This window comes from Nicotiana tomentosiformis, chromosome 10, assembly GCF_000390325.3.
Source record: "Nicotiana tomentosiformis chromosome 10, ASM39032v3, whole genome shotgun sequence".
Classification (NCBI taxonomy): domain Eukaryota; kingdom Viridiplantae; phylum Streptophyta; class Magnoliopsida; order Solanales; family Solanaceae; genus Nicotiana; species Nicotiana tomentosiformis.
The window spans coordinates 67,014,715-67,028,117 of NC_090821.1; the positions used below are offsets into that span (position 1 = coordinate 67,014,715).

General features: G+C 36.6%; 1 long non-coding RNA gene across 1 annotated transcript; it reads right to left on the reverse strand.

Moving 5' to 3' along the window:
• Positions 1-10,669: 10,669 nt before the first annotated feature.
• On the reverse strand, positions 10,670-11,555 carry LOC138899648 (uncharacterized). Its single transcript, XR_011411394.1, has 3 exons — positions 11,478-11,555; positions 11,234-11,335; positions 10,670-10,867 (listed from the first exon to the last, which is right to left on the reverse strand). It is a non-coding gene; the product is annotated as an uncharacterized lncRNA (long non-coding RNA).
• Positions 11,556-13,403: the final 1,848 nt, after the last annotated feature.

The window sequence follows — 13,403 nt, forward strand, 5'->3', positions numbered from 1 at the left end:
CACTCTTTTGTATTTTTAGAGGCTCCGTAGACACTATGTAGGTTGTATATAAGTGTTGGGAATGTTAAGCAAGTTGTGTTGTGTTTGATCACTTGTTCCACTTAGACTATAAGAATTTGTGTATTTTGGGACTTAATAGTGGGGTAACTAATGAAACGATTTAATATTGTATGAATAAACTTCCTATTGTCTAATTAATGAAATCACGTCTTTTCTTGATCATAGGTGAGTTGGATAGAAAGTATCTAACAGGCTTGTTCGGACGGGTTTAATCGGTTGAGCGTCGGTCACGCTTCCTGAGGTTGGGGCGTGACACGTAAACCCCCGATTTTTGTATAATAGTTTATAATATTATATAATAGTGTATATAGATATATAAATATCTCTTATGCACTATTGTACACTTTTATACAAGCGCGACGAACTTATTTCACGATTTTCAGTTGCACTACTTATTCAAAAGTAGTCTAAATCTTCATTAAATTACTTCAAATTTTGTGTACATCCTTCTTAAACTATTTCTAACAAGTCTAAACAATACCCACTCCAAAGGGGGGAGGGGGGAGGGGGGGGAATGGGGTATGGACTGACCGCCTGAAATGACCAAGAAGGCCACTACCAAAAACAGATTCATCAAAGTCTTGGCCATCTTTCTTGTGTAGAAGAATGGTTTTGTTTTGACTTCAGACTGCTTCTCATTACAACATTATATAATATCTAGTTCATTAATAACCTGCAAATTTCTTTCTAAAGAGAAAATTACTGTAATTGTAACGATCCGGACGGTCGTTTTGAGAGTTGTAGCATCATTCTTCCATTTACTGCTCATTCTATACTTTATAGCTGTATTGTGACTTGCCGGGGTAGTCAGTTCGAGTCCGGAGAGATATCAGAATGAATTGAGACACTTAGTCTCAAGATTGAAAACTTAAATTGAAAAGGTTGACCGAATATTGACTAATGTGTAAACGACCCCGTAATAGAGTTTTGAGGATTTCCAATAGCTCTGTATGGTCATTTTGGACTTAGGAGCGTGTCCGGAATTTTTTTTGGAAGTTCGTAGCTAAATTAGGCTTGATATGGGTAAAATAAAAATTTAAGTTTGGAAGTTTGACCGGGGAGTTGACTTTTTGATATCGGAGTCGGAATCCAATTCTGAAAATTTTCATAGGTCTGTTATGTCATTTATGAGTTGTGTGCAAAATTTGAGGTCAATCGGACTTGATTTGATAGGTGTGATTAGTGATTTTAGAGTTATTTGATGTGATATGAGGTTTCGATTAAGTCCGTATGATATTTTAGGACTTGTTGGTATATTAGGATAGGGTCCCAAGTAACCCGAGTGTGATTCGAATCGAAATCGGATCAATTTTTAAACTTAGGTGAATTCTGAAAATTTGCAGCTTCTGGTGTCATCGCACCTACGGAGGGACTGACCGCAGGTGCGGACTTGCATAAGCGAGTGTGGACTCGCACAAGTAGAAAGGGGGATGGTGAGGTACCTGCGTGACCGCATATGCAAACGAGAAGGGCGCAGAAGCGGAGGCAGTGCTGGCTTGGGCAGACCGCAGAAGTGGTTGTTTTGTCGCACCTGCGAGACCGTAGAAGCGGCTAAGTTTCCGTAGGTGCGAAAGCACTGACCAAATTACAAAACAGAGGGGTTTCAATATTTTTGTCATTTTGGACATTTTTAACTCGGTTTTGGACGCTTTTTCAGAGAGAACTCACGAGGAAACTTGAGGTAAGTCACATGTGATTATTGTTAGTAAATAATATTGGATTATCATTGAGTATTTCTATAGCAATCCAATCGGTCATTTTAAGCCCTAGCACGTCGTTCAACAGTTTGAAGCCATGAGTAGCTTCACTTCAGGTATTACGACTTGTACGTGTGGTCAGAATTAAATTTCGGGAAGTTCAGAGTCGGTTTGGAAAGAAAATTCTCAATTCGAAAGCCTTAAGTTGGAAGAATCGACTAAGATTGGATTTTAGAGTAAACGGCCTCGGAATCGGGATTTGAAGGTTCCAGCAGGTTGTATGATGACTTCGAACTTGGGCGTATGTTCGGATCAGGTTTTGGATGGCCCGGGAGCGTTTCGGCACCTATTGTGGAAGTTAGCATTTTGGAAGAATTCCATAAATTTGTGTTGAAGTGCATTTCAATGTTATCGATATCCGTTTGGAATTTCGAGTTTGCAAATAGCTCTGTATGGTGATTCCGGTATTGGCAGCGCGTCCGGAAGTGGATTTGGAGGTCCATAGGTCATTTTGGAGTGTTTGCATAATGTTCTGGAATCGTAGCATATCTGTAGGATTTGAATCAGTGCAATCTCATCCCTTTTTCCATTTTTATCGCATTCTTTTACCATTCAATAGTTACTGGAACCGCTTAATTCTGACTTAATGTCACATCACTCCATATTCCCCCTTTAGGGGAGTACTAAGAATTGGATCTACAGCGATCTACATATAGATGTTTTACCTTTTCATCTTTGCATCTTTTCACATTATCGATGATCCTTACTCTCCTCGCGGTAATCTTTTTGTACCTACTCCAAATTCCGGAATTGGAATCCGACCCCGATCTCAAAAAGTTCACTACCGGTCAAAATCTCCAAAACTTTGACTTTCGCCATTTCAAGCCTAAATGAGCTACAGACCTATAAAATACTATCCGGACACACCTCCAAGTCCAAAATCACCTAACGGAGCTAACGGAACCGATAGAACTCTATTCCAGAGTCGTCTTCATACAATTCCGACTATGGTTAAAATCCTAAGGCTTAAACCTCCATTTAGTGACTAAGTGTCCCAAAACACTCCCGACAAGTCACAATAGCAGAAATAAATATGGGAGAAGCAGTTAATAGGGGATCGGGGTTATAACTCTCAAAACGACCGATCGGGTCGTTACATTATATATATATCAACATTTAAGTTTTTAGGTCTAGAATGCATGCATCCCAGAGACACCAACTTTGTCACCTGCTAATTAACAAGTCTTTTGATTATTAAATTTTTTTTTTGTATTGTTGCAAATTAGATGAGCTCGCTTTTAAGGTGCAAAACCCATACTTCTCCATTTCTCTGAGCCCAGACAGGCGCCCTTTCAGTCGAGTCGTGAAAGCAGCTACTAATGCTTACATAGGGTAGGATGGTTACATCATACCCCTTGGGATTGGTCTTTTCCCGGACCCTGCATGAACGCAAAATACCTTGTGCACCGGATTTTTTTTAAATGATTCAAGATCTAAAATAAACAAAATTTTCTGATCATGACGCAACTAGCAAGTTTTATTGCCATTTATTTAGTCAAGTAAAGATTAACTTATACAGTGATGCTTCTTAAAATATAATCCAAGATTCCTGCAAAGTCGATAATTGCCACTTGAACTGCATGTCTTGTTTCAAATACATACGCAAGTCCCTTCTACACAGAATGGAATCCCACCTCTACAGTTCAAATGACAATCTTCTTTAGTCTTACACCTCTCTCCTGTCATCGCATATGAAAATTACAAAACTTGTTAGTATTTTGCACAAGATATAAATTTTTGAAGAATTTAGTTACTCCTATATAAATTGTCAACATTTATGAGCGATATATGCATACTTGCTACTCCATCATGTTTAGGGGCGGATATACCCTCGTAGGTACGAGTTTAACTGAACCTATAACATTCGGAGTGTATCCTAAATTTATGTGTAAACTTCACTGAAATTGTAATAAATAGTAGACATGAACCTATAATTTTAAAAGTAAGTATATATAACGGATTCAATTTTATAAATATTAAAAGTTGAACCCATAAAATTTAAATTCTAAATCCGCCTCTGATCATGTTGTTTAAAGAAACCCCGTCACTTTAACGAAATCTTTATAGCCTTTTCAAATGAAATTACTAAAAGATGCTAATGTTATAACTTAATATTGTGTTGATAAGTGATTGAATACGAGAGAGAGAGAGAGAGAACATATGACAAGTTAAAGGCGTTTCATACTAAAACACACACATATATATCTAACATGTGTAAGTACAATCGACCATGTTGTTTGAGTAAAGGCCATCATTTGAAAGAAACTTTTTAATACGATTTTATATGTGATTGTATAAGACAGAGAGAGAGAGAGACTAATCGCGTGAAAGGACCAAAAAAAAGACTACAAAAAACAGTGACATCAAAGTCTTGGCCATCTCGTGCAGAAGAATGTTTTTTTGAGTTAAGAATGCTTCTTGCACCACATTATATAATACAATGCCAATTCCAATTAGGAGTTTTTTTAAATTTTCATATCTTGAATTTTGGTTAGCGGATCAAAGACATTTTTTGGTCAATGGAAGGTTGGTGAAAGAAACATGTCTAATACATACAACATTACCATATATATCAAGATTTGATGCATCTTTTAAAATTAATGAATCTCCTGTATTGCAATTTATATTTTGGTTTCATATCAAATAGAGCATAGATTAATCTCTGATAGTGATGACAGTATAGAGTTGGTACAAATTTATTCACATACGATGTCCACCAAATAATGAAAATTTATTCACATACGAGTTAGAAAATTTTCATAAATTATTAATTTGTAAGCATTGGAGTAAATTGTGATTTATTTGCACGTTATTTGAATAGATACGGATCGTTTGGCTTGAATTGAGGAAATATGAGGCGTTTAGAGGTTGATACGCGTAGAATGGAAATTCTGGAGCATTGTTTAGCTTGCTCGGCATTGGATTTGGCTTGTTCGAGGTAAGTAACTCTTCTAATCTTGGAGCTGAGGGTATGAACCCTGACTATACGTGTTTGGGGTGACGCACATGCTAGGTAACGGGCGTGTAGGCGTGCACCGTGTGAACTGTGACTCCGTTATATCTGTGGTACTGTGTAGTTACCTGAACTTATCTGAAATCATGAAATCTCTACGTAATAGAGTTATCGAGCTGTGATTCATGTTAGAAGACATGTCTAGGCTACATGCTTATCCTATTGGGACCCACTGAGGTCATTTCTGCTATTGAGTTATCTGCTTTCATTGCACTACATACTCAGTCATGCGCATTCATATGCATATCATATCTCAGTCTCTGTTGCTATTTATTGATACATCATATCATCATTGTGGGCTAATTCATGTCATTGTGAGCCCGAGAGACTAGAAAGGTTGATGACTGAGTGAGGCCGAGGGCCTGATTTTGAGATATTGATACTATGGCACGTGAGTTGTCCGTGTAGTTTATAGCGCTTGGGCTGAAGGAGCCCCTCCGGAGTCTGCACACACTGCCAGTGAGCGCGGCTGATTTATACTAAGGGGTGGATCGTCCCTGGGCATGGATCTTGTCCGAAGCATTTATACCTGGGGATGGATTTTTCCCACGGGCTGGATTGGCCCTACTCGGTACTGAGTGACTGATGATAAGTTGATGTGTATATTCCGGGATGGATCGTCCCTGGGCCGGAATGGCCATATACAGTACTGAATGATTGAGCATAATGAGTTGAATGTGTGAGACAGTGAGATTGAGTACTTTGAGAGTGTGAGTATATGAGTTCATCTCTGAGATACATTGCATTGACATCATGACATACAAACATAGAGATGTATTTTTCTCATATTGTACGGTATCACGTCATTCATGACTTCTCACACATATTGGCCTACGGGCATAGTGATGCATTTTTTCACTGGCTATCTGGAAAGAAAAATGAAACATCTTATTTATTGTTGAAAGGATTTTTGAGAGAATTACTGTTTTCAAACTTACTTATATTTTTGGCAACTTCGGTAAACGACGTGAGATTTTCACTGATACACTTGAAAGGCAGAACTATTTTCAAAAATCATGATTTTTTAAAGCATTTTATCTCTGAGTTACTTCTTGTATTACTTGCTTTACGTTGTTATGGACTGTTGTTGGCTATTGGTATTGGACTCGATCAACCTTGGTACAAGCTCGTCACCACTTTCAACCTAAGGTTAGGTTTGTTACTTATTGAGTATATGGGGTCGGTTGTACTCATACTACACTTCTGTACCTTGCGTGCAGATGTTGGCTGTTGATGTTGCTGTGTTCGTTGGGAGCTGGATCTGAAGATGTACCTGCATTTCGGTTGTAGCTGCCTCGTGTTCAAGGTAGCCTTAGATTTATAAAAATCTGTTTTATGTACTTTTCAAACATATGATGTGTTTACTTCATACCAGCTTTATAAACTCTATTTTTAGAAGCTCATAATTTGTACTACTAGTCCTTGAGGAATGTATAAGATTTAGATATTTTCTTTTACATAATTGTCTTGTTAAATTTCATTTGAATTGGATAGTTGATAACTGGCTTACCTAGCGTATTGGGTTAGGTGCCATCACGACTAGTTGGATTTTGGGTCGTGACAAAAGCCTAATACCATAGCATTCTCATTTCATTTTCCCCTCCCCCGATGCAATAATTTTCTTAAAAAAGAATTAACCTAAATAGTCGCCTCGCTCAACCCTTAAACTAAAAATAGTCGGAAAATGGATAATCTATATATAGTTCATATATATGTAACGACCCGATCGATTGTTTTGAGTATTTTTATTTCGCTCGGTAGTTTGAGGGCGTGAGTAGCTCTGTATGATGTATTATGACTTGTGTGAATCGCCGGTTTGGTTTTCAGATTATTCGGAATCGATTTGGAAGAAATAAATTTCATGATTGAAACTTTAAGTTGGAAGAGTTGACCAAGTTTGACTTTTTAGTATTTGACCTTGGATTGGAGTTTTGACGGTTCTGTTAGGTCCGGATGGTGATTTTGGACTCGGGCGTATGTCCGGATTTGCATTTGGATGTTTCTAGAAGGCTTCGATACTAATTGGCGAAAGTTAGAAATTTGAAGGTTTAGAAAATTCATAAGTTTAACCGATAGTTGACTTTGAGGATATTAGATTCAGATTGTGGTTTCGAGAATTGGAATAGTTTCGTTACGTCATTTGGGACTAGTGTGCAAAATTTGAGTTCATTCCAAGCTGATTTGATATGTTTCGACACGAGTTTTAGAAGTTGAAAGAGTTCAGAGTTCATTAAGTTCGATTCGAGGTCCGATTCGTCATTTCGATGTTGTTATGCATGATTTGAGGCCTCGAGTAAGTTTGTGTTATGATATGGGACTTGTTGGGATGTTCGGACGTGGTCCCGAGGGGCTGGTGCATTTTTTGGATCGAATTCGGATCATTTTCCCTTCATTTTGGCATTGCTGGTTCTGCCGAGCATCTGATTTCCTTGTTCGCGATCGCGTAGAGTTGTTTGATGGCTGGGGAGAAGTTGTTCATCGCATTCACGAGTCTTCAGAAGCATTCGCGTAGGTTTCTGTAGAGTGAGTATCGCGTTTATAGAAATGTGCACGCGTTCGCTTTGCGATTTGAGCTGAGTTGGGCAGAGGCTAGTTTGTTCTTCGTGTTAGCACTGATTGTGTTGTGATCGCATAGTTCAGATGCATGTATTCATCATGTTCGCATGGATAGTTACGCAATCATGTAGAGTAATTGTTGGGAGGCAGTGATGGTTGTTCTTCGCGTTAGCGAAGGTTGATTCGCGATCGCGGAGGGTAATTCTTGGCAGTGTATTTTTTTCTTCTTCGCGATCAGGATGGTATTTTCACGATCGCAATTCATTAATTCGCCCAGTGATTATAAAGTACTCTATTTCAGAAGTTTCGTCCATTTTAGCATATTTGAAGCTATGGAGCTCGGATTTAGGCGATTTTCACCACATGGATTGGGGTAAGTGTTCTCTACTTGGTTTTGATTTTATTTTATGAATCTATCTTTGTTTTTGGCATTCGATTAAGGATTTCAAGAGAGAAATTGGGGGGGGGGGGGGGGTTTGTCTAAAGTCTTATAGGGTGAATTTCCCAGTTTTGAACATCGATTCAGAGTCAGATTTGAGTGAAACTAGTATGGTTGGACTCGTAATTGAATGGGTTATTGGATTTTGTGAGTTTTAGGTTCCGAGGTGCGAGCTTAGATTTGACTTTTTGGTTGACTTCGCAGTTTTGATTAAAGATTCGACATTTATCATTTGGGCCTATTTCCTTTAGCAATATTTGATGTTCTTGAGTTGCTTTTGGATAGTTTTGAGCCAATTGGAGGTTGGTACGTGCGGGGTGGCATTTTGGGAGTATCGTCTGGCTTGCTCGGCATTGGATTTGGCTTGTTCGAGGTAAGTAACACTTATAAACTTGGTGCTGAGGATATGAAACCCCGAATTACGTGTTATATGATTGATGTTGAAGTGACGCGCATGCTAGGTGACGAGCATGTGGACGTGCACCATGTGAATTGTGATTTAGTCGATTCCATGGAACTGTGTAGCAATCTTATCTGAACACTTTTACTATACTCTATGCGTTAGAGCACTTGAGCTGTGATTTATGTTGGAAATCATGTTTAGGTTTTATGCTGGTACTAGTTGGACCCACAGTGGTCGTTGTTTGTTGTTGAGTTATTTGCTTAATTGCAGTTATGTACTCAGTCATATTCATCTTTACGTATCATATCTCAGTCTTTATTATCGTATATTGTCACATCTTGTATCACTGATTAGGGCTGCTTAACATGAGTGTTGTGAGCCCAAGAGACTTGAGAGATTGATGACTGAGTGAGGCCAATGGCCTGTTGTGAGAGAAATTTATGGGATCGGACTGCACGCCGCAGCAAGCTTTATTGATTTATGCCAAGATTTGGCTTATTATAGCGCTTAGGCTGGATCAGCCCCTCCGGAGTCTGCACATCTATAGTGGGCGCAATTGCTATGGATTTTTGGGCTGGATCTGCCCTGAATTCATTTGCATTGGGTTGGATCTGCCTTGCATTTATTTATGTTTGGGCTGAATCTGCCCTAGATTCATTGCTTTGGTTGGATTTTCCCTGGATTTATTTGTGTTTAGATTGGATCTGCCCTGTACAGTACTGAGTGGCTGAGTATGCTGAGTATTGAGCATGGTGAGTGAGAATACGAGACAATGAGATTGAGTACTTTAAGAGCGTGAGTACCTGAGTTCATCACTGAGATGCATTGCGCTTGTCATGCGTACTTGATATACAGGCATAGAGATGCTTTTCCTCATGCTATCTGGTTTTGGTAATATTCATGATTTCACTTGCATATTGACATGTAGGTATAGAGATGCACTTTCCTCATGCTATCTGAAAATGAAACATCTTATTTATTGTTGAAAGATTTTTGGGGAAAATTACAGTTTCAGATTTACTCATATCTCTGGTGATTTGGTGAAAATAGTTGAGTTTTGCTGACATCTTTGAAAAACATGCCTATTTTTCCTGTAACTGTGAACGAATTGAGTATCCTACCTCTGAATTATTTCTTGTACCATTTTTATTGTTATGAATTGTTGTTGGCTATTGGTGTTGGACTCCAACCCTTGTTCCAGCTCGTCACTACTTTCAACCTAATATTAGGATTGTTACTTATTGAGTACATGTGGTCGGTTGTACTCATACTACACTACTGCACCTTGCGTGCAGATGTTGGATGCTAATGTTGCTGCGTACGGCGGGATCTGGATCTGGATCTGGAGATGTACCTGCGTTCTAGTTATGGCTATCACTTGTCCTTGGTAGCATTAGATTCGAATTCTGTTCATTTACATTTCAAACAGATGTTGTAATTCATTCAGTTCAGTCTTGTAAAAATTTAAATCTTAGAAACTCATGATTTGTACTACCAGTCCTTGGAAAATTTTTGTATAAAAGCAGTTGTATTATCATTTCTTCTCTTAATAAATCTCATTGAATTGGATAGTTGTTAATTAGCTTACCTAGCGGGTTGGGTTAAGTGTCATCACGACCAGTTAGATTTTGGGTCATGACAATATAATATATGTGTAATTATCTATAATCAGTGTATAATCTATATATGTCGACTAAAAAATGTAAACAATAAATTTTATCGACTATTTGTTCAAAGAAAAGGGTTGAATTTGCCCCTACCAATAATTTGGTGGGCAAGAGGAGTTCATGTGAATTTGCCACTAGGATTCGGTGAAAGTGAAACCCAATATATAGCTAATTGTGTTTTGCACAAAAGAAATCAATTCTTGATTATTAACCAAGACGAACAAGGTTACCTAACCTTCAAGAATTGTACTGCATTAATATTTGTAAGAGATGGAATGTTATATTTTTGACTCATTCATATAATCTTATAAGTAAATAAAAATCTTATATTTATCTTTGATTCTAATACCGCCAATCTGAAGTAAATGAGCTTTTCCTTTTTTTGCGGGGTTATAAAAAATAAATTGTAAATTTAAACTTTTTTCGCAATATATTTTGACACATAAAACCCACTCGATTAAATAGTAGTAATCAAGTTGTATCTTACGGTATTAAATTTTTTTAAAATAGACTTGACCATAATCCTTTGATGATGTGAATTGAATGATAATTTAATGTTAAAGCTGCAACCTTGCATTCTAGCTAGAGACGCAAAATTCGTACTCTCCATTCCCCCGACGATGTATGTGCCCCTCCGAAGAAATATAATAACAATATTCATAAAACACACTTAAGATCTAAAATAGCAAAGAAATAAGATTTCTGGTAATGCAAATTTTTATTGCCATTTATTTCTTCAAGTAAATATCATGGAATTGAATACAATATTCATCCACCAATAAGGACTTCTATATTTTTAATAACAACAAGTACTCGGCACCAAACCACCACCTTTGTGATCAACGAGTATTGTCTTGAGTTAATTACTACAAATGCATGTCTGTTTTACACATTTTGGAGACCCAACCTTACATTTCATAAAACGTTCACAATCTAATGTACCAAAACACATGATCGTTCCTGGCGGCGGATCTGAAAATTAGAAAACTCGTTAGCACCTTGCGAAGACATATATAACTCTGATAAAATTTAGTTATAATAAATTGCTGATATGGGACAAGTAAAAAGTGCATAATGTTAAAACAACCATAGATATCGCATGTGACTTTACGAGTGATTGAGACAAACCCCCAAAACTGGTGAGTTCAGTTGCAGTTAATTACTTACAGGCACACATTCTCAATTCATATCTATACATATATTGTCTGCAGATTTAAATCACATGCATCATCAAAATTTGCTTATGTTAAAACTTAGTTATGTGTTGCCCAAAGACTAGTTGTGAGAAAGATAAAGAGAGTGAGAGAAAGGATCCATGTGAGAGAAGGAAGGAGAGACCTTTACATACGCACTTCCCACCGATACAACTTACAAAATTAGGATAACAAGTCAGAAAACGACAATCTGTTATAGTCTGACATGTCTGACATGTCACCCCATCTGAAAATCACAAAAGAGAACTATTAGTCATTATATAGAATATGAACATGTGACAAGTAAAAGGTGCTTCATGCTAAAATTAAACAACCATATATTTAAATTTGTAAGTGATTGAAAATGATTGAGACAAAGATAAACTTACCGCGTGAAACGATCAATAAGGTGACTACCACAAAAAGAGTCAGCAAAGTCTTGGCCATCTTGTGTAGAAGAATGTTTTTTTTAACTTACTTTACAATGCTTCTGATCACCATATTATATAGTAGTAATATTTGGTTCATTAAGAACCTGCTAATTTCTTTTTGAAGATAAAGTTACTATAATGCTATTTCGAATTAGGAAATGTTTTTAATTTCAATTCTTGAAATTTGGTTAGCTGGTCAAAGAAATTCTTTGGTCTATGGAAGGTTAGTCAAAGAAATTACAACATTACCATATATCAAAGATTTTACGCATCTTCTCATGAATCTCTTTAAATTATTTAATTTGATTTGAAAAGTATTTAATTTGACTAATAAGTACTTTTGCTTAGTACCACGGTTAGTTAACTAATAAGTACTTTTACTTTAATTTAACTTCTAAGATTAAATTATTTATCTATTTATAGACGATATCAACTATTTATCTATTTATAGATTATTTAGGAAAGCCAACACTCCAACACCTTACAGCTTGTTTGGATGGTCGTTACCTATTATATCGTATCGTATTGTTACTTTAAATACGATATTTGTTTTGGTTGTTACTTTAATTTTATTGTATCGTATCGTTAAATCCGTCGTTATGTAACGACGAAATATGTCACTTTACGTAACGATCGATTTGGTGTGGTTGCGACGTTATCTTGTCTTTTTCTCTCATCTCACCCTTCACTATTATTAAATTATTTTATTTTATTATTTACTCTACCTTTTTATATAATAAATTTACCTCGTATCATATTTATTTTTTATAATATTGCAAATTTATTTTTCATATTGCTGGTGCATGGTATCATGAAATAACGACAAACGATACAATCTATCCAAACATTGTATTCATCAAACGATACACACTACTAGAAATCCGGTAAAAACCGACCAAAGTTGGTCGGTAATGGCCAATAACCGACCAAAGTTGGTCGGTAACGCGATCATTTACGTGTGGACGATATTTTAGGGGTCGGAAAGGAATACCGACCAAAGTTGGTCAGAAATTACCGACCAACTTTGGTCGGTCAATTAAATTCAAAAAAAAAATATATTGCAAAAACAAAAATCGACCAAAGTTGGTTGATATTTTAATTATGTAATCAAAAGATTTACCATGTGGGAATCGAACCGGGGTCTATACTGTGGTAGGATACTATTCTACCACTAGACCATTGGTGCATTTTATTTTAAGACTGTCTTTTATTTGATTTATATTCTTTAATTGTATTTTCGCACGAAAATAACCGATCAAAGTTGATCGGTTTTATTAAAAAGTAAAATTACCGAACAAAATTGGTCATTTTTTTAAATGACCGGCCGAATTAACCGACCAATTTGGGTCAGTTTTTTTAATATTAATTTTTATTTATTTTAATTGAAAAACCGACCAAAGTTGGTCGGTTTCTTGAAAAATAAATTTTGTGGGACTCAAAAATAGTTTCCCGCATTTTTGCGCCAAAGAAAACCAACCAAAGTTGGTCGGTTTCGTAAAAAAAAATTAAAAAATAAAATATTTTGAAAAATCGACCAACTTTGGTCGGTTTTTTGACCGACCAAAGTTGATCGGTCGACCTTGGTCGGTTTTTTCCAAATTTCTAATAGTGACAGTACAATACAATATAATACAATACGATACGACACATTATGAAACGATGTGTAACAACCATCCAAACAAGCTGTTAATCCAATATGCTAATTAGCTATAAGAAACCAATAGTAGGAAGGAAGCAGACACATAAAGCTTAAAGCAAAACAATACAATTAAACATTCAACTTTGATTGGTTGGTTTACTTACTGAGGTAAATTCTGACGAAAAGATAATAAACAACATCATTATTGGTGAGTATTCGTTGATACAATGTAGAGCCGTCAATAT